The sequence below is a fragment of the Coregonus clupeaformis genome, chromosome 22 (genome assembly GCF_020615455.1).
Source record: "Coregonus clupeaformis isolate EN_2021a chromosome 22, ASM2061545v1, whole genome shotgun sequence".
Taxonomy (NCBI): Eukaryota; Metazoa; Chordata; class Actinopteri; order Salmoniformes; family Salmonidae; genus Coregonus; species Coregonus clupeaformis.
Window position 1 is genome coordinate 3,297,369 of NC_059213.1, and position 26,604 is coordinate 3,323,972.

At 44.5% G+C, this 26,604-nt stretch overlaps 1 protein-coding gene across 1 annotated transcript in view; it reads right to left on the minus strand.

Annotated features, from left to right (window-relative positions):
* Positions 1-2,503: 2,503 nt before the first annotated feature.
* The window catches only part of LOC121572298 (uncharacterized protein C4orf54 homolog), a 31,547-nt gene continuing 7,446 nt past the window's right edge, over positions 2,504-26,604 (minus strand). Inside the window, exon 2 of the mRNA XM_041884327.2 lies at positions 2,504-3,894. The gene's annotated coding sequence lies outside the window, so the exon portion shown is untranslated. The remainder of the gene's footprint in view (positions 3,895-26,604) is intronic.

Genomic DNA, 26,604 nt, shown 5'->3' on the forward strand with positions numbered 1-26,604 from the left:
TTTGGCAGCGATTACAGCTGTGAGTCTTTCTATTTCAGTCTCGAAGAGCTTTCCACACCTGGATTATGCAACATTTGCCCATTATTCTTTAAAAAAGTATTCAAGCTCTGTTAAATTGGTTGTTAATCATTGCTAGACAACCATTTTCAGGTCTTGCCATAGATTTTCAAGTAGATTTGTAAAAACTGTAACTCGGCCACTCAAGAACATTCACTGTCTTCTTGTTATGCAACTCCAGTGTAGATTTGGCTTTATGTTTAAGGTTATTGTCATACTGAAAGAAGAATTAATCTGCCAGTGTCTGGTGGAAAGCAGACTTAACCAGGTTTTCCTCTAGGATTTTTCCTGTGCTTAGCTTAGTTTTTGTCCTGAAAAACTCCCCAGTCCTTAACGTTTACAAGCATACCCATAACATGATGTAGCCACCACTATGCTTGAAAATATGGAAAGTGGTACTCAGTAATGTGTTGTATTGGATTTGCCCCAAACATAAAACGTTGTATTTAGGACCAAAAGTGAATTGCTTTGCAAAAAATTTTGCAGTATTACTTTAGTGCCTTGTTGGAATATTTTTATTCTGTACAGGCTTCCTTCTTTTCACTCTGTCAATTAGTTAATATTGTGGAGTAACTACAATGTTGTTTATACATCCTCAGTTTTCTCCTATCACAGCCATTAATCTCTGTAACCGTTTTAAACTCACCATTGGCCTCATGGTGAAATCCCTGAGCGGTTTTCTTCCTCTCTGGCAACAGAGGAAGGACGCCTGTATCTTTGTAGTGATTGGGTGTATTGATACACCATCCAAAGTGTAATTAATAACTTCACCATGCTCAAAGGGATATTCAATGTCTGCTTTATTTTTTACCCATCTACCAATAGGTGCCCTTCTTTGCGAGGCATTGGAAAAACTCTATGGTCTGTGTTTGAAATTCACTGCTCAACTGAGGGACCTCACAGATAATTGTATGTGTGGGGTACAGAGAGGAGGTAGTCGTTCAAAAATAATATTAAACACTATTATTGCACACAGAGTGAGCCCATGCAATAAAAAATTAAATAATAATTGTAAACATTTTTTAAAACATAATTCCACTTTGACATTATGGGGTATTGTGTGTGACACAAAACCTCTATTTAATCATTTTTAAATTCAGGCTGTAACACAACGAATATTTGGAAAATGTCAATACTTTCTGAAGGCACTGTAAGTAGTGTGAATGTACTGTTCAGAAAGATTTGCTACTTTGTGTCAGGCATTCAATTAGACTTCATTCTATTATTCAACAATTCATCAGGATAATGTGTAACAAATTTCCTTTTGAAGGACAAGAAACATCATCAACCAATTTTCAACTGTTATAGTATACACTGCTATTGGTTGGTGAATAAAATAATTTATCTGGCCTGCCAAGCGCACAAATGTGCCCGACAGCAAATACACACCCTTAAGAAGGAAATTCAGTTTACATACCACAGTATATGAACCATTTCATAAAAACCAACAACACAAGAAATGATATGTAAAATAAAAATAAAAATACATTGTCTTCTCTTGTTTGACATTTTGAAAGGTATCATGTTTGACGTTTGAATCCAAATGTTTGCATGATAAAGGTGAAATACCGTAAATCAATTTAATCCAACCTTTTGTAACAGGTGAACATTTTTCTAAATGTTATAGATCCATTGTCAAGTGGGTTGTACTGTGACTATACTTTATTCTACAGCGTAATCAACTCACAGGGTACTTTTTTATACAGTATGTTGTCACAGACAGAAAACTCAAATATATTTTTTAACACAATTCAGGTTAATAGACTGACCAGCAGCTCCAAATCCCTTTAATGTATGTTCAAATTTGTAAAACAAGAAAAACAGCAACCTACAGTATGCATATTCAAACATGGAACAAAAAAAAAGAAGAAAGCACCATTGCTCTAAGCGTGAATATCTATTGTTGCACTGTAAAATTGTTCAAAAGGAAAGAACGAGATTAGTGTCCTTTTTAGGTTTGGAGTCAATTTCATGTTATCTCATTCATCCCTGGGTGTGATCTGAAATTGTATTCATAAATGTAAAAGTCCACCCCACAATCTTTTTAAATAATGAGCAATTTTCAATGAATTAATTTAATTTCAAATCATAACCTGGAATGACTGAATTGAATTCAACCCAATGCTGGTCCTGATTGAATATGAGCATTATTGAATATAAGCATTTTTTACAATTGGCATTCAGAATTATTCAGAAAGTATTCAGAATGGGCATGAATTGGCAGTATCCAGTATGTCTTAAATAATTGGCATTTAAGAAAAGGATCAAAGGGAAAAAACATTCCTTTCCCATTCCTGTTTACAAGTAGGCAACCACCCAAAACATTGTGAAATCTTAAAGAAAAAATACTCCTGTCCCCTGTAGCTCAGTTGGTAGAGCATGGCGCTTGCAACGCCAGGGTTGTGGGTTCGTTTCCCACAGGGGGCCAGTATGAAAATGTATGCACTCACTAACTGTAAGTCGCTCTGGATAAGAACATCTGCTAAATTACTAAAATGTAAATGAATGAAATCTCGACCGATGCATTTCTAATTTATCTGAGCTCTTCTTTATTCTACTTCTATGCCCTCTTTAACGCTGAAGTAGCATGCCAGCCTGTTGTCTGTTCACATAATGCATAATACCTCACAATTACTAAACACATACAGTACATACACACACAGGCACCATATCCTTGTCCTCTTACACAAGTGTAAAAGTTAGCCAGAACCTATAGAGGAGGTTATCCCCTAAAACGTCTCCACTATATCTGGCTCCTCTAAGCCTAAAGCTACTTGGGAAACATTTGCCCCAAGTACACTATAGAGCCAACCTCTGACCCTGAACAACCACTAAATATGTGGCAGGTCCCAGGGCTCCAGCTTATCTCGGCAACACACTTAGTGTGTTTCTCTTAAGTCTATCATCATATTATTTGCCAACAAGGAGAGTGCCATACGAATGTCATATAAAAGCACATCAAATTATACAATACAATAACTGTGTGGCCATTAGCTGCAAAATGAGGAAACAAAGGGTGCAGCTAGTTCAGAGAGAGAAGGGGATATTTTTGCTGCTTCTACAGGTCACCTAAGAGCCAAGAGAAAAAAGGAAATGCCTCAGTTTAAAGAATAGAAAAATCTGTCTACTGATTAAATATTTTTGTTGGGATAGTCACACCCGTGCACGCACACACACGTGTGTGACTTTTATGGGCCTTCTATTCTGCTATTCTGGATTACAGGTTTACTGGACTCTAGAGTGAATTCTAACTTCCACTTAAGTCGAAATGTTTACTTATGCTCCCATTAATCATAGCAGCTTGTACATTGAATGCTACTGTATGATGAATGATACTGTATGCTGCAATATAATTTATTCCACAATAACTGTGAGAAACAAAACATAACTTTTTCTGAATTCTAAACAGTTGATTGCTTCGCAGGATGGGAAACGTGCTGAATTCGGACCCAATAAAGTGTCTAAAATATTGAATCTTAACAGGAAAACAGTCTACATTATTTCCTTTTGAATCACAATATTGCGGTGCCTGAATCCAATTGCTTTTGAACAAATGGGATGGTCTGAAATCTAAATACAGATCTGAAAGCAGTCTTACAAAGCAATTAGCTACCTTACAAACAAGCAGTAGGCATGAGGCATCGCTTTACAGATACAGACATGCTGCAAAGACCACCGGCAGGATAGAGTTGGATGGGGCGGTGATGGTGGCAGGTGGTTGGGCTTGGAAACATTGTGGGTTCAGGTGGAATTTGGTGGACTGGGTGCAAAGAAGGGTGTGAGAAGATTACCATGAAACATCTACGTATCACGGGACAGGCTCCTCAAGAAGCAATCCTGTGTAGAAAAACAACAAAGGATTGTGGTCAGGACACATGTAATAACACTTCATCAGGGTAAGGGTCAATTTGAAAAGGCTTGAATTTGTTTTTGTTTTCTCTTGGGGAACCTCACACCCAATATTTTGACCACATCCACTTTTGCAACAATGGTGCAGTGAATTAAACACTCACATTAACGATTATACATGTGTGATACTAATTACTCAACAAATTGTATTGAGAGGCCAATTCAGTGGCCTTGTGATAAGAGTGTCCTCCCTGACATTGGAAGGTTGGGGGTTCAATCCCCAGTGAGTCATAGCAAAGACTAAAAATGGGACCCGATGCCTCTCTGCTTGGCACTCAGCATTAAGGAGATGGATTTGGGGTAAGGCCCTGTGATATACTGGCGTCCTGTCCAGGTGTACTTACGTCAAGCTACCTCACGCTACAGAAACAGGAGATACAGTGGGGGAAAAAAGTATTTAGTCAGCCAGCCAATTGTGCAAGTTCTCCCACTTAAAAAGATGAGAGAGGCCTGTAATTTTCATAGGTACACATCAACTATGACAGACAAATTGAGAAAATAAATCCAGAAAATCACATTGTAGGATTTTAAATGAATTTATTTGCAAATTATGGTGGAAAATAAGTATTTGGTCACCTACAAACAAGCAATATTTCTGGCTCTCACAGACCTGTAACTTCTTCTTTAAGGGGCTCCTCTGTCCTCCACTCGTTACCTGTATTAATGGCACCTGTTTGAACTTGTTATCAGTATAAAAGACACCTGTCCACAACCTCAAACAGTCACACTCCAAACTCCACTATGGCCAAGACCAAAGAGCTGTCAAAGGACACCAGAAACAAAATTGTAGACCTGCACCAGGCTGGGAAGACTGAATCTGCAATAGGTAAGCAGCTTGGTTTGAAGAAATCAACTGAGGGAGCAATTATTAGGAAATGGAAGACATACAAGACCACTGATAATCTCCCTCGATCTGGGGCTCCACGCAAGATCTCACCCCGTGGGGTCAAAATGATCACAAGAACGGTGAGCAAAAATCCCAGAACCACACGGGGGGACCTAGTGAATGACCTGCAGAGAGCTGGGACCAACGTAACAAAGCCTACCATCAGTAACACACTACGCCGCCAGGGACTCAAATCCTGCAGTGCCAGACGTGTCCCCCTGCTTAAGCCAGTACATGTCCAGGCCCGTCTGAAGTTTGCTAGAGTGCATTTGGATGATCCAGAAGAGGATTGGGAGAATGTCATATGGTCAGATGAAACCAAAATATAACTTTTTGTTAAAAACTCAACTCGTCGTGTTTGGAGGACAAAGAATGCTGAGTTGCATCCAAAGAACACCATACCTACTGTGAAGCATAGGGGTGGAAACATCATGCTTTGGGGCTGTTTTTCTACAAAGGGACCAGGACGACTGATCCGTGTAAAGGAAAGAATGAATGGGGCCATGTATCGTGAGATTTTGAGTGAAAACCTTCTTCCATCAGCAAGGGCATTGAAGATTAAACGTGGCTGGGTCTTTCAGCATGACAATGATCCCAAACACACCGCCCGGGCAACGAAGGAGTGGCTTCGTAAGAAGCATTTCAAGGTCCTGGAGTGCCCTAGCCAGTCTCCAGATCTCAACCCCATAGAAAATATTTGGAGGGAGTTGAAAGTCTGTGTTGCCCAGCGACAGCCCCAAAACATCACTGCTCTAGAGGAGATCTGCATGGAGGAATGGGCCAAAATACCAGCAACAGTGTGTGAAAACCTTGTGAAGACTTACAGAAAACATTTGACCTGTGTCATTGCCAACAAAGGGTATATAACAAAGTATTGAGAAACTTTTGTTATTGACCAAATACTTATTTTCCACCATAATTTGCAAATAAATTCATAGAAAATCCTACAATGTGATTTTCTGGATTTTCTTTTCTCATTTTGTCTGTCATAGTTGACGTGTACCTATGATGAAAATTACAGGCCTCTCTCATCTTTTTAAGTGGGAGAACTTGCACAATTGGTGGCTGACTAAATACTTTTTTTCCCCACTGTAGGTTCCTGTCCTATGGGCTGTTCTGGCTTGGACAAGGTTACTTACTTAATTGTATTGACTCAAGTAATAGTATTTATGAAGATAAAACCAGATATGTTACACAAAGCATTGTGCATGCTGTAGCACAGTGGTTCCCAAACCGTGCCAATATATCCTCCAAACACTGGCTTTGAGGGCATTATCACTTTTATACAACGGTTTACCAACATATTCAAATAATGATTTACATATTTTCATTAAAAAAGTTATTTAGATTAATTTATTCATACTATTTCATCCTTCCACAGGATATAGTCCCAACACAAATCTAGGGTTGCTACCCAAGCGGGCTGGTCGTTCGTTCTATCAGTTCGGTTGCCAGAGACAAAACCCAGTCGTTAAGTATTTTTGTTCTGTATCTATAGAAGCGACCCAGTCATTCATTCTAAACGTTCTACTGCCATACTGGCTGGCAACGTTCTTATCCCTTGCTTGCTAGCTAGCTAACTTACAGTCACGTGTGCAACCAGAATAACAACAAAGTAGCTGCATTTGCATTTGTTTAAGCTTTTAAGCTTTATGCCTAGTGACATTTATTTGGATACATCCATAACAATGAGCTAATGATGCGCGATTTCACCTGGTTTAAAAAACATTGCTCTCTCATCAGGACACTGTTGTTCAGAGGAGCTAGCCAACAACACAGCTAGCACAATCACTTCAAATTGAAGCGGGAAAGACTGCAAACTAGCAGCACTTCATTTAGTTTGACCTGTTTTCTATTGATAGTTATTTGTATATATCCATACAGATGCTGATTCATGATTTCGAGATTCATGATGCCTGAGAAAAGCTGCCTACCTGTCTGTCTCATCACGACTCCGGACTCCTGACACATTCATTACTATGGGACAGCTGGAGATCAAATTTGAATTTTGAAACAATGTTGCAAATGTCGGAGAGACAGACAACAAGTTTTATACAAATCTCCGCTGTTGAAAACTAAATGTTAGTCTAAAAGAAATGTGAGATCATGTCTAGATGCTTTATTAATTGCATGGCTGGGCTGATGAGACAGTGGATTGCGCAGTCAGATGGAACAGATTAAATAGGTATTTTAACGTCATAGATTTAGCCGGTGGTAATTTGTGGAATAAACACTGGCTGAAATGCGGTTTTAACCTATCAGCATTCAGGATTAGACCCACCCGTTGTATATAAGTTATTTAGTAGTTGCCTTGTGATAGCAAGTTCAGCAACTTTTGTTGTTCATTATCAATAGCCATTCAACTTCATGACTATGCAATTACAAAGCAACTACTACATTCACTTATAATATAACATATTAACACAACATTATTACTTGAGTAATTACAGAGTTATTACATAGGTCTAACATTTCATATAAAGTGTTACCCTTTAATTCACAGCACCATCATTGTGAAAGTGGACATGGTCAAAATATTGGGTGTGAGGTTCAGTGTGGTGTTATTATAAAGGAATAAGAGCAACTTAATGTAAAGTGTGACCATTAAAAGATACAGTAGAACGTATTAAAAGTATATAACCCCTTTATGTAAGAGCTGGAGGTCAGCACTGCTCCACCTCCTCCTCCCCTTTTTGGAGAGAGCAGAGACCTATAAAAAGTTTAACCTGCTGCAGCCTTGCTCGCCCACCTATCCCACCCCCCCTCCAGCATCTGATCTCTCCCAGCAGCTGTCCTCCTGCATCAGCACAACAAATACTTTACATTGCCTGACCTTTTCTCTCTCTCTCTCCCCCAATGCTACCACTCAACCCCATCTGACTCCCCAGCCACTGACCCAACTGACATGTATCCCTCACGCAATTGTCTAAATACACAGACACGTGTGTGTGTGTGTGTGTGTGTGTGTGTGTGTGTGTGTGTGTGTGTGTGTGTGTGTGTGTGTGTGTGTGTGTGTGTTTGTGAAAGAGAAGATGAGGACAGAAGGGTTAGGGGAGGGTGGGTAGAGGTGAGGAAGTATGAATTGATTTTGAGTTTCAATATATCCACAGTTTCAATATATCCACAAACGTCAATACACATAGGACAGTGCCAATGGAAATCTCCCTTCACATTTTTTATCAATTTAGAATTGGGGAACCCTTGGCTTTATAGTGCTTTTCATTACAGACACCCGCAAATTTCTGCAAGCTGTTGGCTAGAGCGCATGTGCCAATACCAGAGTGGGCACATTCTATATACAGTATAACGCTTTTTCTTTGTGACAAAACCATCAGTAGAGTTGAAAATGCGATGGAAACCCATTTAACTTGAATGTTTTATTTGGTACATGGGAATCTAAGCTCTAAAGTTATTTTTATGTGCACTATGTCATCACAGTACAGACTTTTATCTGCAACAAGTCACTTTGATGGAAACACATCTCTGGTGGGAAAATGGGCATATTTTAGTTATGCAGATTTTGGAATATTCGCATGAAAATCTGTCGGCCAATTGGATGGAAACCTAGCTAGTGTGGCATTGTATAGCCTATATTAACATACAGTGGGGGAAAAAGTATTTAGTCAGCCACCAATTGTGCAAGTTCTCCCACTTAAAAAGATGAGAGAGGCCTGTAATTTTCATCATAGGTACACGTCAACTATGACAGACAAAATGAGAAAAGAAAATCCAGAAAATCACATTGTAGGATTTTTAATGAATTTATTTGCAAATTATGGTGGAAAATAAGTATTTGGTCAATAACAAAAGTTTCTCAATACTTTGTTATATACCCTTTGTTGGCAATGACACAGGTCAAACGTTTTCTGTAAGTCTTCACAAGGTTTTCACACACTGTTGCTGGTATTTTGGCCCATTCCTCCATGCAGATCTCCTCTAGAGCAGTGATGTTTTGGGGCTGTCGCTGGGCAACACGGACTTTCAACTCCCCTCCAAAGATTTTCTATGGGGTTGAGATCTGGAGACTGGCTAGGCCACTCCAGGACCTTGAAATGCTTCTTACGAAGCCACTCCTTCGTTGCCCGGGCGGTGTGTTTGGGATCATTGTCATGCTGAAAGACCCAGCCACGTTTAATCTTCAATGCCCTTGCTGATGGAAGGAGGTTTTCACTCAAAATCTCACGATACATGGCCCCATTCATTCTTTCCTTTACACGGATCAGTCGTCCTGGTCCCTTTGCAGAAAAACAGCCCCAAAGCATGATGTTTCCACCCCCTATGCTTCACAGTAGGTATGGTGTTCTTTGGATGCAACTCAGCATTCTTTGTCCTCCAAACACGACGAGTTGAGTTTTTAACAAAAAGTTATATTTTGGTTTCATCTGACCATATGACATTCTCCCAATCCTCTTCTGGATCATCCAAATGCACTCTAGCAAACTTCAGACGGGCCTGGACATGTACTGGCTTAAGCAGGGGGACACGTCTGGCACTGCAGGATTTGAGTCCCTGGCGGCGTAGTGTGTTACTGATGGTAGGCTTTGTTACTTTGGTCCCAGCTCTCTGCAGGTCATTCACTAGGTCCCCCCCGTGTGGTTCTGGGATTTTTGCTCACCGTTCTTGTGATCATTTTGACCCCACGGGGTGAGATCTTGCGTGGAGCCCCAGATCGAGGGAGATTATCAGTGGTCTTGTATGTCTTCCATTTCCTAATAATTGCTCCCACAGTTGATTTCTTCAAACCAAGCTGCTTACCTATTGCAGATTCAGTCTTCCCAGCCTGGTGCAGGTCTACAATTTTGTTTCTGGTGTCCTTTGACAGCTCTTTGGTCTTGGCCATAGTGGAGTTTGGAGTGTGACTGTTTGAGGTTGTGGACAGGTGTCTTTTATACTGATAACAAGTTCAAACAGGTGCCATTAATACAGGTAACGAGTGGAGGACAGAGGAGCCCCTTAAAGAAGAAGTTACAGGTCTGTGAGAGCCAGAAATATTGCTTGTTTGTAGGTGACCAAATACTTATTTTCCACCATAATTTGCAAATAAATTCATTTAAAATCCTACAATGTGATTTTCTGGATTTATTTTCTCAATTTGTCTGTCATAGTTGATGTGTACCTATGATGAAAATTACAGGCCTCTCTCATCTTTTTAAGTGGGAGAACTTGCACAATTGGCTGGCTGACTAAATACTTTTTTTTCCCACTGTAGGTTACATGTCATTACTAGCCTACTATTAACCTTATTACAACATACTGTACTTAAGGGTAACAATTTTTTATGAGTCCTTATAAATTGCTAGTTGTGCATTCTTTCATAAGGTTTTAGTGCAGTAATGTTTAACTACGAATACAAATCTCAGAAAATATCCAACGAAGGCCACTAATTGATGAAATTATGAACTATTGTAAGCGGCATATAAGTACTGAGTGAATTTTTTACACTTAAAGAGATAGGGCTTTCGCTGAAGCGTTACAGATTGTGCGATAGAAATTTGAGCCGACATATGCAGTGTTTACCGTGAATGCAGTCTCCCCTAACATTGCCTTTAAATTTCAATCACGCTGTAATGCTGAACTTCACCTATATGGATTGAATAGAGCCCTTAGTCTAATCCATGATAATAATAATAATTTATTAAATGTTTATAGTGGTTTTCATTACAGACAGAATCTCAAAGCACTTGTTAAGCAAAATAAACAACAAGTAATTTAAAAAGAAATATAGGCTACAACAGTAGCTAGATCAAGTCTGTTTGAGTGCTTCTTGAAGCCTCCAGCAGATGGGCAGCCTCGGTCATGAGAGGATCTGGAAGCTCATAGTCAGCGAAGGTGGGGACCGGAGGTGGTGGCAGGGCGTCTCAGCCTTTTACAGCTTTTCTCTACTGGGACTCTGTGATGAGCTCCCCACAGAGTACAGCCCACTCCTTACTTCAGAAGTATCCCCGTAAGCAATGAAAAAGCTGGCCCCCTGTCAACTCTGCATGCATAGCCTCCTCTTGGGTCACCGTCGTTGAAAAACAACCCAAAGGTGTCATTCTAATGAAAACACACACCTGCTAGCTAGCATTAGCTAGCTTGTTGACCTTGCTGATTTTCATCAAGTTACGGGCAGGATTCCAATTCATGATATCAAGACTTGATCTGCACACTTTTAGCTGTTGAAAAATAAAGTTTTGTAAAAAGTATTTACATAAAAACGATTAAATATTATTAAATATGTACAGAGTTTACATGCGCTCTCTGCCTAGGCTGCCACTAGGCGCCATGGCAACTATAGAACTCTGATGTTATACAGTTCATTTGGGCAAGGCATGTGGCTGGATTCTGTAAATGACATAAGACCACTTTCGATCTCGGACAAACATGGAGTGAACTGTGACTTTTATTAGTGGATTGTATCTGGACATACAGTGTGTTCCAAAATAATTGACACCCTTGATAAAGATGACTGTATAAAATAAATAATTAAAATCACATTTTATTTGTCACATGCGCCGAATATAACTGGTGTAGACTTTACCATTAAATGCTTGCTTACGAGCCCTTCCCAATGATGCAGAGTTTAAAAATAATAATACTAATTCAAATAAAATACTAACACGAGGAATACAATAAATTACTTAAGAATGGAGCTATATACAGGGAGTACCAGTAACAGATCAATGTGCAGAGGTACGAGGTATTTGAGGTAGATACAGTGGGGGAAAAAAGTATTTAGTCAGCCACCAATTGTGCAAGTTCTCCCACTTAAAAAAATGAGAGAGGCCTGTAATTTTCATCATAGGTACACGTCAACTATGACAGACAAATTGAGAAAAAGAAATCCAGAAAATCACATTGTAGGATTTTTTATGAATTTATTTGCAAATTATGGTGGAAAATAAGTATTTGGTCACCTACAAACAAGCAAGATTTCTGGCTCTCACAGACCTGTAACTTCTTCTTTAAGAGGCTCCTCTGTCCTCCACCCGTTACCTGTATTAATGGCACCTGTTTGATCTTGTTATCAGTATAAAAGACACCTGTACACAACCTCAAACAGTCACACTCCAAACTCCACTATGGCCAAGACCAAAGAGCTGTCAAAGGACACCAGAAACAAAATTGTAGACCTGCACCAGGCTGGGAAGACTGAATCTGCAATAGTTAAGCAGCTTGGTTTGAAGAAATCAACTGTGGGAGCAATTATTAGGAAATGGAAGACATACAAGACCACTGATAATCTCCCTCGATCTGGGGCTCCACGCAAGATCTCACCCCGTGGGGTCAAAATGATCACAAGAACGGTGAGCAAAAATCCCAGAACCACACAGGGGGACCTAGTGAATGACCTGCAGAGAGCTGGGACCAAAGTAACAAAGCCTACCATCAGTAACACACTACGCCGCCAGGGACTCAAATCCTGCAGTGCCAGACGTGTCCCCCTGCTTAAGCCAGTACATGTCCAGGCCCATCTGAAGTTTGCTAGAGTGCATTTGGATGATCCAGAAGAGGATTGGGAGAATGTCATATGGTCAGATGAAACCAAAATAGAACTTTTTGGTAAAAACTCAACTCGTCGTGTTTGGAGGACAAAGAATGCTGAGTTGCATCCAAAGAACACCATACCTACTGTGAAGAATGGGGGTGGAAACATCATGCTTTGGGGCAGTTTTTCTGCAAAGGGACCAGGACGACTGATCCGTGTAAAGGAAAGAATGAATGGGGCCATGTATCGTGAGATTTTGAGTGAAAACCTCCTTCCATCAGCAAGGGCATTGAAGATGAAACGTGGCTGGGTCTTTCAGCATGACAATGATCCAAAACACACCGCCCGGGCAATGAAGGAGTGTCTTCGTAAGAAGCATTTCAAGGTCCTGGAGTGGCCTAGCCAGTCTCCAGATCTCAACCCCATAGAAAATCTTTGGAGGGAGTTGAAAGTCTGTGTTGCCCAGCGACAGCCCCAAAACATCACTGCTCTAAAGGAGATCTGCATGGAGGAATGGGCCAAATACCAGCAACAGTGTGTGAAAACCTTGTGAAGACTTATAGAAAACGTTTGACCTGTGTCATTGCCAACAAAGGGTATATAACAAAGTATTGAGAAACATTTGTTATTGACCAAATACTTATTTTCTACCATAATTTGCAAATAAATTCATTAAAAATCCTACAATGTGATTTTCTGGATTTCTTTTCCTAATTTTGTCTGTCATAGTTGATGTGTACCTATGATGAAAATTACAGGCCTCTCTCATCTTTTTAAGTGGGAGAACTTGCACAATTGGTGGCTGACTAAATACTTTTTTTCCCCACTGTATGTACATGAAGGCAGGGTAAAGTGACTAGTCGTCAGGATAGATAATAATAAGAGTAAAATAAAGAACAGAGTAGCAGCAGCAAATGATGAGTGTAAAAGTGTGTGAGTGTGCGTGTGTGTGTAATGTGTATGTATGTGTGTTTTCTGTTGTGTCGGTATGCATGTGTGTGTTATGTGTGTGTGCGTAGTGTATGTGAATGTGTGTGGGTTTTGTGTGGGAGTGTCCATGTAGTGTGTGTGAGTGAGTGTATACAGTGTGTATTTATAGTCTAGTGAGTGTGCGTAGGGTCAGTGCAAGATAGAGTCAGTGGAGATAGTTTGGGTACCATTAATTGACTATTTAGCAATCTGGCTATTCAAATAATTACTATTAAATAAATACTATTCAGATAATTCAAATTCTGAGCTATATTGTATGCTTAAGAAAAGGGAAATTATATATATTATCCTCGCAAGGTGAGGTATTGAAAGGTATTGAAAACTGGGGTGTCAATCATTTTTACCCCTACCTTTTTGAGATAAAAAGTATTAATTGTTAAACAAAATCTCATTCTCTGAGCAATTGTATTAGTATAAAATAATATAATCTGACATTTTTGGGGAGTATACAGTATTTGAATTATTTCTTTTATACAGTCAATTTTGCTCATATTTATCAAGGGTGTCTATAATTTCAGACCCCACTGGACATACAATGTGCTATCCTGCATGATTACTTATCAGTTCAGTTTCTGTTGAAACCGTTGAAACTATAAGTAACTTAATTGAGTTACACAATAAAAATGTTTATACTTTAGGATGATTTGGACATGAAGCGCTAAAATGCTAATATGATATTATTCACTTGCATTGGATTTGGGCCACAAATGCTAAAAAGTTTGCATTTGAAACAGTGACCAGGAAAACAAAACCAAAGCATGGTGGTCATACTTTGTCTATAGACTGCTTACATGGTAAGGAAACCAATATGTCATTTTGTAATATGGATGAACCATCCCTTTAAGAATCTCTGTTATCACTCATTACCATCAACTAGACTAAACTTAGGCACTGTATCTAATGGTACAGATATTGGCCTGTATTCACAAAGTGTCTCAGAGTAGGAGTGTTAGGCCTACTGCTGCTAGGTAGCTCTCTCTCTGCTCTCCCCCTCCCCTCTGTCTGTCCTTGATTGCAGGAGTGAAGTCTGGTGTGCGGGAGTCAGGGTTCCAGCTGCAGCTCATTCACCATAATCACCTCAGCCTTTAAGACCCGGTCAAACTTTCCACTCATCGTCAGATCATAGTCAAGACAACCATATATTTGGAACCTGACTCCTGCCTCCGCTTCACTCCTGCCACCACCATCCTGCTCTCCACTATCGGGCCTCTCCTTTGGACTCACCACGGACACTAGGACATTACGGTACCACACCTGCCCTGACCTGGATCTGTACCCTCCCTGTAACCTGGACTTGCTCTTCCCCATTTATTGGAAACCTGGACTATTGAACATTATAATAAACCTGTTAAAACTTCTCTGGCTTGGTGTACTTGTCTGCATTTGGGTTCTATCCAGTTAAATCATAACAAGGAGTGGTGATCTAGGATCAGGTCCCCCCAGTCAATATAATCAAAAAAATCGAAAGTATAGGGTAAATTGAAAACAACATAGAAATACATTTTTTCTTTCTTTAGAATTCATTAAAACAAGGACCATTAAATAGGCCTACCAATTGTGTATAATTATTTAAAGTAAATACCAGAAAGTATTGTTACCACATCATTTTCTAGTAAACACCAGGTAACTAGTAGAAATACTACCGTAAAGTAAAGTGTAACTCAAAGCAAGTGACTGATTCCTTAGAAGCACTGATAAACTATAATACTGGATAACTCATTTGGGGCCCAATTCAGACTTAGGAAATGTATGCCTTCCCTACGCACACCTTTCCTAAACACACCTTTTCTACGCACTTCTCAGTAGTTGGTATTCAGACTTACCCTATGTAGGTGTGTAACGGTTCTCGTGGAGTTTTCATTCAATAGGGTTTTCTGTACATTTATCTAAAGCCATCCCTTTAAATTTGGTGTACCTTTAATTTGAATTTTATCCACAGACTATACTGCAATATATGGAGAAAACGGTTCAGAATATTAGGGATCAATGAAAGAAAGCCATGTAGGCCTAAATACACGCATATTCGTCTACTTTTCAGCACCAATTGATAGATTTTAAAATGCTCTGATCTTGCATATTATATATTTAGGGTTAGGAAAGTATTTATGAATAATAATAAAAAAAGGTTTGGAGAGCCTTTACACGCTATTGGTGAATCAAAATTACAGTGGTTTGATTCATCCTGAAAGTTGACATATTAAATTGTTCAATCCATGAAATATTGTAAGATGTACAATAGGGGATGAACAGTAGTCCTATAAATCTACCCTAATAATACCCACTAATCATGGAACTGTGATGACAACGGTCCAGTCGTCATGAACTGTGCGCCAGGCTACAGGTTTAAACTGCTAAATACAGTATGTAGGCTACACGTCCCAAATTACTACACAACTTGTAATACATTAGCCTAATATGAGCCACTATTGCTAGTGATCCTCAGGAACAACCACACGAATGTGACGGAGGAAATAAAGGTAAACTAAATATGTCATGGAATGATACAAAATGTAAGGAAATGAACACTAGAGTGACAGTTATAAATGTATGTGGGTATAACTGATGGTGGCTACCAAAAGTGGCTAATTGTTTAACATGATACATTCTTTTTTTTAAACAGTGAAAAGTCCAGGCATAACATTTTAATATACTAGAAATCATAAATCAACTCGGTAGGTTTGGCACTTTAATGTAATTTGCGCATGGCTACAGAAGCCTATAGCTTAGGTCTCCAAATGTCATCCTTGCAAGTAATAAGGCCAGCATTTCATAAACTTCACTGTTGATATGCTTCAGTTTTCTGCCATATGACTGGTTTCACATTTGTCTCCAGCGATCCTAAGGTAAAATAGATCTAAAACAATTGTCATTCATATTTACAATCCCTTTATCCATACGGTTTACTCATTTACCTAGCTCTTATCAATAGCTCTTATCAATTTGTAAATTACAGTGCATGGAGAAATGTGTTATTTCTATCGGAAAAAATAAAGTAGATGTTATTCCACTTGGAACCGACAGGTTGCTCAACCTTATTGCATGAGGGCACTGTTAAGAGCACAATTGTTCAGGTCACCTTTATGTGACAAGTGTCAAACCCTGAGAATAAACCTGTAAACACACACTCGACTCGTACTATGGAAATAGCCCGCCAGTGTGTAATGCAGAGAAAGGGAACTGTCTAGCCCTGACCACAAGTCCAGCCAGAGCCCACCCAGAGTCAAGTTACCCCAGTGGTGTGTAGTAAAACTAGGAGTGTCTATTAGCGCCATTTGTTACGGGCACAACTCAAACACGCTGGCCGACATGATGTAGTACATCAAATTGTCTGCACAAAACCACATGCCTCTAAACGTTGGGCTGGCCCACATCCAGACCCAAAGGCCTCAAATATTGACAACCTCCTACCAGCTATTAGATGTCATGTTGCAAAGGAATTATGGGGCCTATTTCAACTGTACATTTGTATGGAACGCTCCATTCCGACACCTACGTCAAAACTTTAATTATTTTCAGTCTCTTGCTAGAAATGCATTCATTTGAGAGTTCTGAACATGGCATGTGTGTAAATTGAATATGAATGAAAAAGCCCTTTTAATTGAGCTTTATATTATTGTACAGAGATTACCGGGTATTTACTATGAAATGAAATGGTTAGATGGTAATTATGGTACATTGCAATAACCTATGAATTACACGTCAGTTACTTAGCCTGTTAAACTCTGAGCTGTTTTTTTGGGCCTTGTACATTTTTTTGGTGAAAATAGAAAGTAACATATCATTTGAAAGCTACAGCCCTTGTCTTTTTGAGAATCGAACTAAAATCTTACTGCTGGCAATGTCATAACATCTCTCAACATAAAGGCCATAAATCATGAGCTATGGTCATATTCATAGTATGCAATGTAGGTCAAGTCACCAAAACTGCAAACATTTAATATGCATGGAAAGGGTACACCCTGATGGTCATTGTAAAGCAATGCATTTCCTTCTCCACCCACATGACCTTGAATGCATCCTCCACATGTGCCGTTGATCTACAGTTGAAATCTGAAGTTTACATACACCTTAGCCAAATACATTTAAACTCAGTTTTTCACAATTCCTGATATTTAATCCTAGAAAACATTCCCTGTCTTAGGTCAGTTTGGATCACCATTTTATTTTAAGAATGTGAAATGTCAGAATAATAGTAGAGCGAATGATTTATTTAAGCTTTTATTTCTTTCATCACATTCCCAGTGGGTCAGAAGTTTACATACACTCAATTAGTATTTGGTAGCATTGCCTTTAAATTGTTTAACTTGGGTCAAACATTTCGGGTAGCCTTCCACAAGATTCCCACAGTAAGTTGGGTGAATTTTGGCCCATTCCTCCTGACAGAGCTTGTGTAACTGAGTCAGGTTTGTAGGCCTCCTTGCTCGCACACGCCTTTTCAGTTCTGCCCACAAACTTGATATAGGATTGAGGTCAGGGCTTTGTGATGGCCACTCCAATACCTTGACTTTGTTGTCCTTAAGCCATTTTGCCACTTTGGAAGTATGCTTGGGGTCATTGTCCATTTGGAAGACCCATTTGCGACCAAGCTTTAACTTCCTGACTGATGTCTTGAGATGTTGCTTCAATATATCCACATACTTTTCCTTCCTCATGATGCCATCTATTTTGTGAAGTGCACCAGTCCCTCCTGCAGCAAAGCACCCCCACAGCATGATGCTGCCACCCCCGTGCTTCACGGTTGGGATGGTGTTCTTCGGCTTGCAATCGACCCCCTTTTTCCTCCAAAATAACGATGGTCATTATGGCCAAACAGTTATATTTTTGTTTCATCAGACCTGAGGCCATTTCTCCAAAAAGTACCATCTTTGTCCCCATGTGCAGTTGCAAACCGTAGTCTGGGTTTTTTATGGTGGTTTTGGAGCAGTGGCATCTTCCTTGCTGAGCGACCTTTCAGGTTATGTCGATATAGGACTCGTTTTACTGTGGATATAGATACTTTTGTACCTGTTTCCTCCATCATCTTCACAAGGTCCTTTGCTGTTGTTCTGGGATTTATTTGCACTTTTCGCACCAAAGTACGTTCATTTCTAGGAGACAGAACGCGTCTCCTTCCTGAGCGGTATGATGGCTGCGTGGTCCTATGGTGTTTATACTTGCGTACTATTGTTTGTACAGATGAACGTGGTACCTTCAGGCATTTGGAAATTGCTCCCAAGGATGAACCAGACTTGTGGAGGTCTACAATTTTTTTTCTGAGGTCTTGGCTGATTTCTTTTGATTTTCCCATGATGTCAAGCAAAGACGCACTGAGTTTGAAGGTAGGCCTTGAAATACATCCACAGGTACACCTCCAATTGACTCAAATGGTGTCAATTAGCCTATCAGAAGCTTCTAAAGAATTTTCCAAGCTATTTAAAGGCACAGTCAACTTAGTGTATGTAAACTTCTGACCTACTGGAATTGTGATACAGTGAATTATAAGTGAAATAATCTGTCTGGAAACAATTGTTGGAAAAATTACTTGTGCCATGCACAAAGTAGATGTCCTAACCAACTAGCCAAAACTATAGTTTGTTAACAAGAAATGTGTGGTGTGGTTGAAATACGAGTTTTAATGACACCAACCTAAGTGTATGTAAACTTCCGACTTGTTAACAATAGGGAAAGTGAATTGGAAAATAAAAAAATTCCTCACCTGTCGTGTCATATTTCAATAAACAAACTCGATAACTTGAAAGGCCTGATTGCTAGGGTCATTTTAAGATGTCAGGCTTTGTCACGACTTCCGCTGAGGCTGACTCCCCTCCTTTTTCGGGCAGGTTTCGGCGTTCGGCGTCACCGGCTTACTAGCTACAGCTGATCCATTTATCATCACTCCATTTGTCTTGTCTTCAATCACACACACCTGGTCCTTATTCCCTCATTAGTCATTGTATACGTGTTCCCTCTGCTTCCTTGTCTGTGTGGGCGATTGTTTATTGTGGAGGTTAGTGAAGCTCGGTGGAGTTAGTGTATTTTGTATCGACAGGAGTATTTCCTGTGTGCCTTGTAATTTCCAGTGCGCCTGTTTTGTGCCCTGGAGTGTGTTTGACGCATTTCTGCATAAACCTGTATTTTGCGGATTAAAGCCTGTCATTCTGTGATTTACCCTCCTGCACCTGACTCCTTCAACACCACCTCATCACATAATCACCCACCCGCTATGGAGTCAGCGGGAGACACGCATGCCTGGAGTCGTGGAACGGGTCCAGGAGCATTCAGCTATGCTAGCCAGCTTGGGTGAAGCGATGGATCGGGTTCTTCAGGTTGTCCAACGCCTGGAGAGGAGAGAGCCTGATCCGTCGAGACCAGCTGGCCAACCGGATCCCGCCACCTACACCCCAGCACCCGGAGGGATCCAGATATACCGACCACGGAAGTTCGACGGGACAGCGGTGCTGTGCCAAGGATTCCTTCTCCAACTGGAACTCTACTTCTCCAGCATCCGGCCGGTCCCATCGGAGCGGGAGAAGGTGTCCGCCTCGTCTCCTGCCTCTCGGGGAAAGCCCTGGAGTGGGCCAACGCGGTGTGGAATGAAGGAGGAGCCACGTTGGAGAACTACAGGGAGTTCGCTCGCCTCTTCCGGGCGGTCTTCGATCACCCGCCCCGAGGGTCGAGAGGCGGGCGAGCGGCTGGTCCACTTGAGGCAGGGGACGAGGACTGCGCAGGACTTCGCATTGGAGTTTCGAACTCTGGCACTGGTTCCGGATGGAACGAGCGGGCCCTGATCGACCATTTCTGGTGCCATCTGCGAGAGGACGTCCGACGGGAGCTAGCCTGCCGTGACACCATGTTGTCCTTCTCACAACTGGTGGACATGGCCATTCGTTTGGACAACCTGCTGGCAACCAGAGGACGTCCTGGAGGAGGTCTGCCCGTTTCCATCCCGGCCGACTTGGATCCAGAACCGATGGAGATGGGTGGAACCGCTAGCCGAGAGAGCGGAGGATGACAGCGCCAGTGCCACACTGGTGGCGCGAAGGGACATTTCACCACACGTTTTCGTCAACGCTCTTCTGGGTTTGGAGGCGGCAGGCAGGGCACTCTCGCATCACCCCAGGTATCGAACACCCACACTCGTTCAGAGCCCTCTGCTGCGCACTGTAAAATACACATCTCCTTTCCTGAGCACATGGTAGTTCCCCAGTGTAAGGTGCTAGTCGATTCAAGCGCAGCTGGGAACTTTATGGACAGGGCATTCGCACACCATATAGGCATTCCATTGATTCCCCTATCCATTCCACGCCCCATCAGAGCACTTGAGAGTCGACCATTAGGGTCCGGGTTGATTAAAGAAGTCACTGCACCAGTCACCATGATTACCCAGGAGACTCATTGTGAGCAGGTTACTTTTTCTGCTTTCCCTGTGGTATTAGGTATTCCTTGGCTAGCACTCCACAACCCCACCTTCTCATGGCCGCAGAGGGTTCTCACGGGGAGGTCGCGAGAGTGTCAGGGTAGGTGTCTAGGTGTTTCCGTTGGTGCAACCACGGTGGAAAGTCCAGACAGTACCTCCTACTTGCGCATTCCCCCTGAATACCTCGATCTGGCGCAAGCGTTCTCTAAAACGCAGGCGACTAAGTTACCACCTCATCGGGCGGGGGATTGTGCGATAAACCTCCGGGTAGACGCTGTACCTCCCAGGAGTCATATATACCCCCTGTCACAGGCTGAAACGGTGGCTTTGGAAACATATGTCACCGAGTCCCTGCGCCAGGGTTATATATGTCCCTCCACTTCACCCGCCTCCTTTGTGAAGAAGAAGGACGGAGGTCTGCGCCTGTGCATTGATTATCGACCACTGAACAGGGAGACGATAAGATTTAGTTATCCTCTCACCCTCATTCCTTCAGTGATTGAATCAATGTATGGGGCGCGCTTCTTCACCAAATTAGATCTCAGGAGTGCGTACAACCTGGTGCGTATCCGAGAGGGAGATGAGTGGAAGACAGCATTCAGCACAACTACGGGGCATTATGAATACCTGGTGATGCCCTATTGTTTGATGAATGCTCCCTCAGTTTTCCAGTCCTTTGTGAACGAGGTGTTTACATGTAGTGGTCTACATCGATGACATCCTGGTGTATTCCGCTACGCACGCCAAGCATGTGTCCCTGGTTTGCAAGGTGCTGGCCCGACTGTTGGAAAAGGACCTTTATGCTAAGGCAGAGAAGTGTATGTTTTTCCAGCAGTCCGTCTTTGGATACCGCATTTCCACCTCAGGTGTGGAGATGGAGGGAGATCGCATTTCAGCCGTGTGTAATTGGCCGACTCCAACCACGGTTAAGGAGGTGCAGCGCTTCCTTGGCTTTGCCAACTACTATCGGAGGTTTATCCGGGGCTTTGGCAAGGTCGCAGCTCCCATTACCTCCCTGTTGAAGGGTGGGCCGTCCCAGCTCCACTGGTCTGCTGAGGCTGACCTGGCCTTCAGCAAACTGCGGGGTCTGTTCACCTCAGCCCCAGTACTGGCCCACCCCGATTCATCACTACCGTTCGTAGTGGAGGTGGATGCTTCCGAGGTTGGGATAGGAGCTGTCCTGTCTCAAAGCTCGGGTACGCCACCCAAGCTCCGCCCCTGTGCGTTCTTCTTGAAGAAGCTCAGCCTGGCAGAGCAGAACTACGGCATTGGTGATCGGGAGCTGTTGGCTGTTTTCCGAGCCTTGACCATGTGGAGGCATTGGCTCGAAGGGGCGAAACACCCTTTCCTCGTCTGGACGGACCACCGTAACCTGGAGAACATCCAGGCAGCGAGGAGGCTGAATCCTCGCCAGGCCAGGTGGGCCCTATTCTTCACCCGGTTTGAGTTTACACTGTCATACATCCCGGGTATGAAGAACGTGAAGGCAGACGCACTGTCCCGGCTATATGACACAGGGGAGAGGCCCAGCGACAACACCCCCATACTGCCTGCCTCCTGCATTGTGGCGCTGATAGTATGATATAGAGCAGTCATTACGCATGGATCCCTCTCCACCTCAGTACATGCCTGCTCTTACCCGTGATCGTCTGATCTACTGGGCACACACGTCACCCTCCTCTGGTCACTCAGGTATCGACCGTACAGTGCGCTGCCTGACCGGAAAATACTGGTGGCCTACCTTGGCTAAGGACGTGAGGGTGTATGTCTCATCCTGCTCAGTGTGCGCCCAGAGTAAGGCACCTAGGCACCTCCCAGCTGGTAAGTTACAACCTTTACCAGTTCCACAACGACCATGGTCTCACTAAGTGTTGATTTTCTAACTGATCTTCCCCTCTCCCAAGGTAACACCACCATCCTGGTCGTTGTGGGCCGCTTTTCTAAAGCCTGCCGCCTCCTTCCTCTGCCCGGTCTCCCCACAGCTCTGCAAACTGCGGAGGTCCTGTTTACACACGTCTTCTGGCACTACGGGGTACCAGAGGATATAGTGTCTGATCGAGGTTCCCAGTTCATGTCCAAGGTCTGGAGGATGTTCATGGAACGTCTGGGGGTCTCGGTCAGCCTGACCTCTGGGTTTCACCCCGAGAGTAATGGGCAGGTGGAACGGGTAAATCAGGACGTGGGTAGGTTCCTGCGGTCCTACTGCCAGGACCAGCCGGGGGAGTGGTCGGTGTTCAGAATATGCCCAGAACTCTCTCCGCCACTCCTCCACTAACCTTACGCCTTTCTAGTGTGTTCTAGGTTACCAACCTTTTCTGGCACCGTGGCACCAGAGCCAGACCGAGGCTCCTGCGGTGGATGACTGGTTTCGGCGTGCGGAGGAAACGTGGGATGCTGCCCACGTTCACCTCCAACGTGCCGTGCATCGTCAGAAGGCCAACACTGACCGCCACCGCAGTGAGGCCCCCGTCTTTGTACCGGGGGATCGGGTCTGGCTCTCGACCCGGAATCTGCCCCTCCGCCTGCCCTGCCGGAAGCTGAGACCGTGGTTTGTGGGACCGTTCAAAGTCCTGAGGAGAGTCAACGAGGTCACTTATAGGTTATTACTTCCCACTGATTACCGTAATAAACCCTTGTTTCATGTGTCTCTCCTCAGGCCGGTGGTAGCTGGTCCGCTCAAGGAGTCTGAGGTGCGGAAGGTCCCTCCAACTCCTCTGGACATCGAGGGGGCCCCGGCGTACTCTGTCTGTTCCATCCTGGATTCGAGGCGTCAGGTGGGGGGCCTTCAGTACCTAGTGGAGTGGGAGAGGTATGGTCTGGAGGAACGGTGCTGGGTCCCGGTGAGGGATATCCTCGATCCCTCCATGTTAGGGGATTTCCACTGTCGCCATCCGGCTCGCCCTGCTCTGCGTCCTCCTGGCCGTCCCCGAGGCCGGGTTCGGCACGCTGCTGGAGCCGCGCATCGGGGGGAGTACTGTCACGACTTCTGCCGAGGCTGCCTCCCCTCCTTGTTCGGGCAGGTTTCGGCGTTCGGCGTCACCGGCTTACTAGCTACTGCCGATCCATTTATCATCACTCCATTTGTCTTGTCTTCAATCACACCTGGTCCTTATTCCCTCATTAGTCATTGAATAAGTGTTCCCTTTGCTTCCTTGTCTTTGTGGGTGATTGTTTATTGTGGAGGTTAGTGAAGCTCGGTGGAGCTCATGTATTTTGTATCGACGGGAGTATTTCCCGTGTGCCTTGTAATTTCCAGTGCGCCTGTTTTGTGCCCTGGAGTGTGTTTGACGCATTTCTGTGTAAACCTGTATTTTGATGATTAAAGCCTGTTATTCTGTGATTTACCCTACTGCGTGTCACGAGGGTCTATGTCGTCCAAGTATGACCAAGGCGCAGCGTGTCCAAGAAACATGACTTTATTAAATAAACGTTATCGGACTACAAACAAAAGACGACTCAATGAAGTCCACGGTACACTGACCAAAAGGAACAAAAACCCACAATACCCACAGGAAAACAATCAGAATAAATATGGCTCCCAATCAGAGATAACGAGCCGACAGCTGACACTCGTTACCTCCGATTGGGAGTCATTGACCAAACCTAGAAAAGAACCCCACAGAACTGCAAACAAGAAATACACCCAAAACCCAACATAACCAAACCAAACCCCAACAAAACAAATACACCCTGGCTCAAATATAAAAGTCCCGGAGCCAGAGTGTCACAGTACCCCCCCCTAAAGGTGCGAACTCCGGGCGCACCAGCATACACTCTATGGGAGGGTCTGGGTGGGCGTCTGTCCACGGTGGCGGCTCTGGCCCTGGTCGTGGTCCCCACCCCACCTTAGTCACTATCCGCTTCCGTAGCCTCCTCCATATGACCACCCCCAACTAAACCCCACTGGATTAAGGGGCGGCACCGGATTAACGGGCAGCACCGGACTAAGGGGCAGCACCGGACTAAGGGGCAGTACCGGACTAAGGGGCAGCACCAGGATAAGGGGCAGCACCGGGCTAAGGGACAGCACCGGACTCAATGGCGGATCCTGGCTGGCTGGCTCTGGCGGATCCTGGCTGGACGGCTCTGGCGGATCCTGGCTGGATGGCTCATGGCAGGCTGAAGGATCTGGCTGCTCATGGCTGGCTGACGGATCTGGCTGCTCATGGCTGGCTGACGGATCTGGCTGCTCATGGCTGGCCGACGGATCTGGCTGCTCATGGCTGGCCGACGGATCTGGCTGCTCGTGGCTGGCCGACGGATCTGGCTGCTCATGGCTGGCTGACGGATCTGGCTGCTCATGGCTGGCTGACGGATCTGGCTGCTCATGGCTGGCCGACGGATCTGGCTGCTCATGGCTGGCCGACGGATCTGGCTGCTCATGGCTGGCCGACGGGTCTGGCTGCTCATGGCTGGCTGAAGGATCTGGCTGCTCATGGCTGGCTGAAGGCTCTGGCTGATCCTGTCTGGCAGAAGGCTCTGGCTGATCCTGTCTGGCGGAAGGCTCTGGCTGATCCTGTCTGGCGAAAGGCTCTGGCTGATCCTGTCTGGCGGAAGGCTCTGGCTGATCCTGTCTGGCGGAAGGCTCTGGCTGATCCTGTCTGGCGGAAGGCTCTAGCGGCTCCTGTCTGGCGGAAGGCTCTGGCTGATCCTGTCTGGCGGAAGGCTCTGGCTGATCCTGTCTGGCGGAAGGCTCTAGCGGCTCCGGTCTGGCGGACGGCTCTGAAGGCTCATGGCAGACGGGCGGCTTATGCAGCGCTTGGCAGACGGACAGTTCAGACGGCGTTGGGCAGACAGGCAGTTCAGGCGCCGTTGGGCAGACGGGCAGTTCAAGCGCCGTTGGGCAGACGGGCAGTTCAGGCGCCGTTGGGCAGACGGGCAGTTCAGGCGCCGTTGGGCAGACGGGCAGTTCAGGCCCCGTTGGGCAGACGGCAGACTCTGGCCGTCGGAGGCGCACCGTAGGCCTGGTGCGTGGTGCCGGAACTGGAGGTACCGGGCTGAGGACACGCATCTCAGGGCTAGTGCGGGGAGAAGCAACAGGGCATGCTGGACCCTGGGAACGCACATAAGGCCTAGTGCGTGGTGCCGGAACTGGTGGTCCCGGGCTGAGGACACGCATCTCAGGGCTAGTGCGGGGAGCAGCAACAGGACGCACAGGACTCTGGGGACACACAGGAGGCTTGGTGCGTGGTGTAGGCACTGGTGGTACTGGACTGGAGCGGGGAGGTGGCGCCGGAAATACCGGACCGTGCAGGCGTACTGGCTCCCTTGAGCACTGAGCCTGCCCAACCTTACCTGGTTGTATACTCCCCGTCGCCCGACCAGTACGGGAAGGAGGAATAACCCGCACCGGGCTATGTAGGCGAACCGGGGACACCATGCGTAAGGCTGGTGCCATGTAAGCCGGCCCGAGGAGACGCACTGGTGGCCTGATGCGTTGGGCCGGCTTCATGACATCCGGCTCAATGCTCAATCTAGCCCGGCCGACACGTGGAGCTGGAATGTACCGAACCGGGCTATGCCTGCGTACAGGAGACACCATGCGCTCTACTGCGTAACACGGTGTCTGCCCGTACTCTCGCTCTCCACGGTCAGTCCAGGGAGTAGGCGCAGGTCTCCTACCTGACTTCGCCACACTCCCTTTTAGCCCCCCAAGAAATTTTTGGGTAGTACCCACGGGCTTCCAGCCTCGACTCCGTGCTGCCTCCTCATACCACCTCCTCTCGGCTTTAGCTGCCTCCAGCTCTTCACGAGGGCGGCGATATTCTCCCGGTTGTGCCCAAGGACCCTTTCCATCCAGTATCTCCTCCCATGTCCATGAATCCTTGATAGGCGTCCATAAATCCTGTTGCCGCTTGACACGCTGCTTGGTCCTTTTATGGTGGGTTTTTCTGTCAC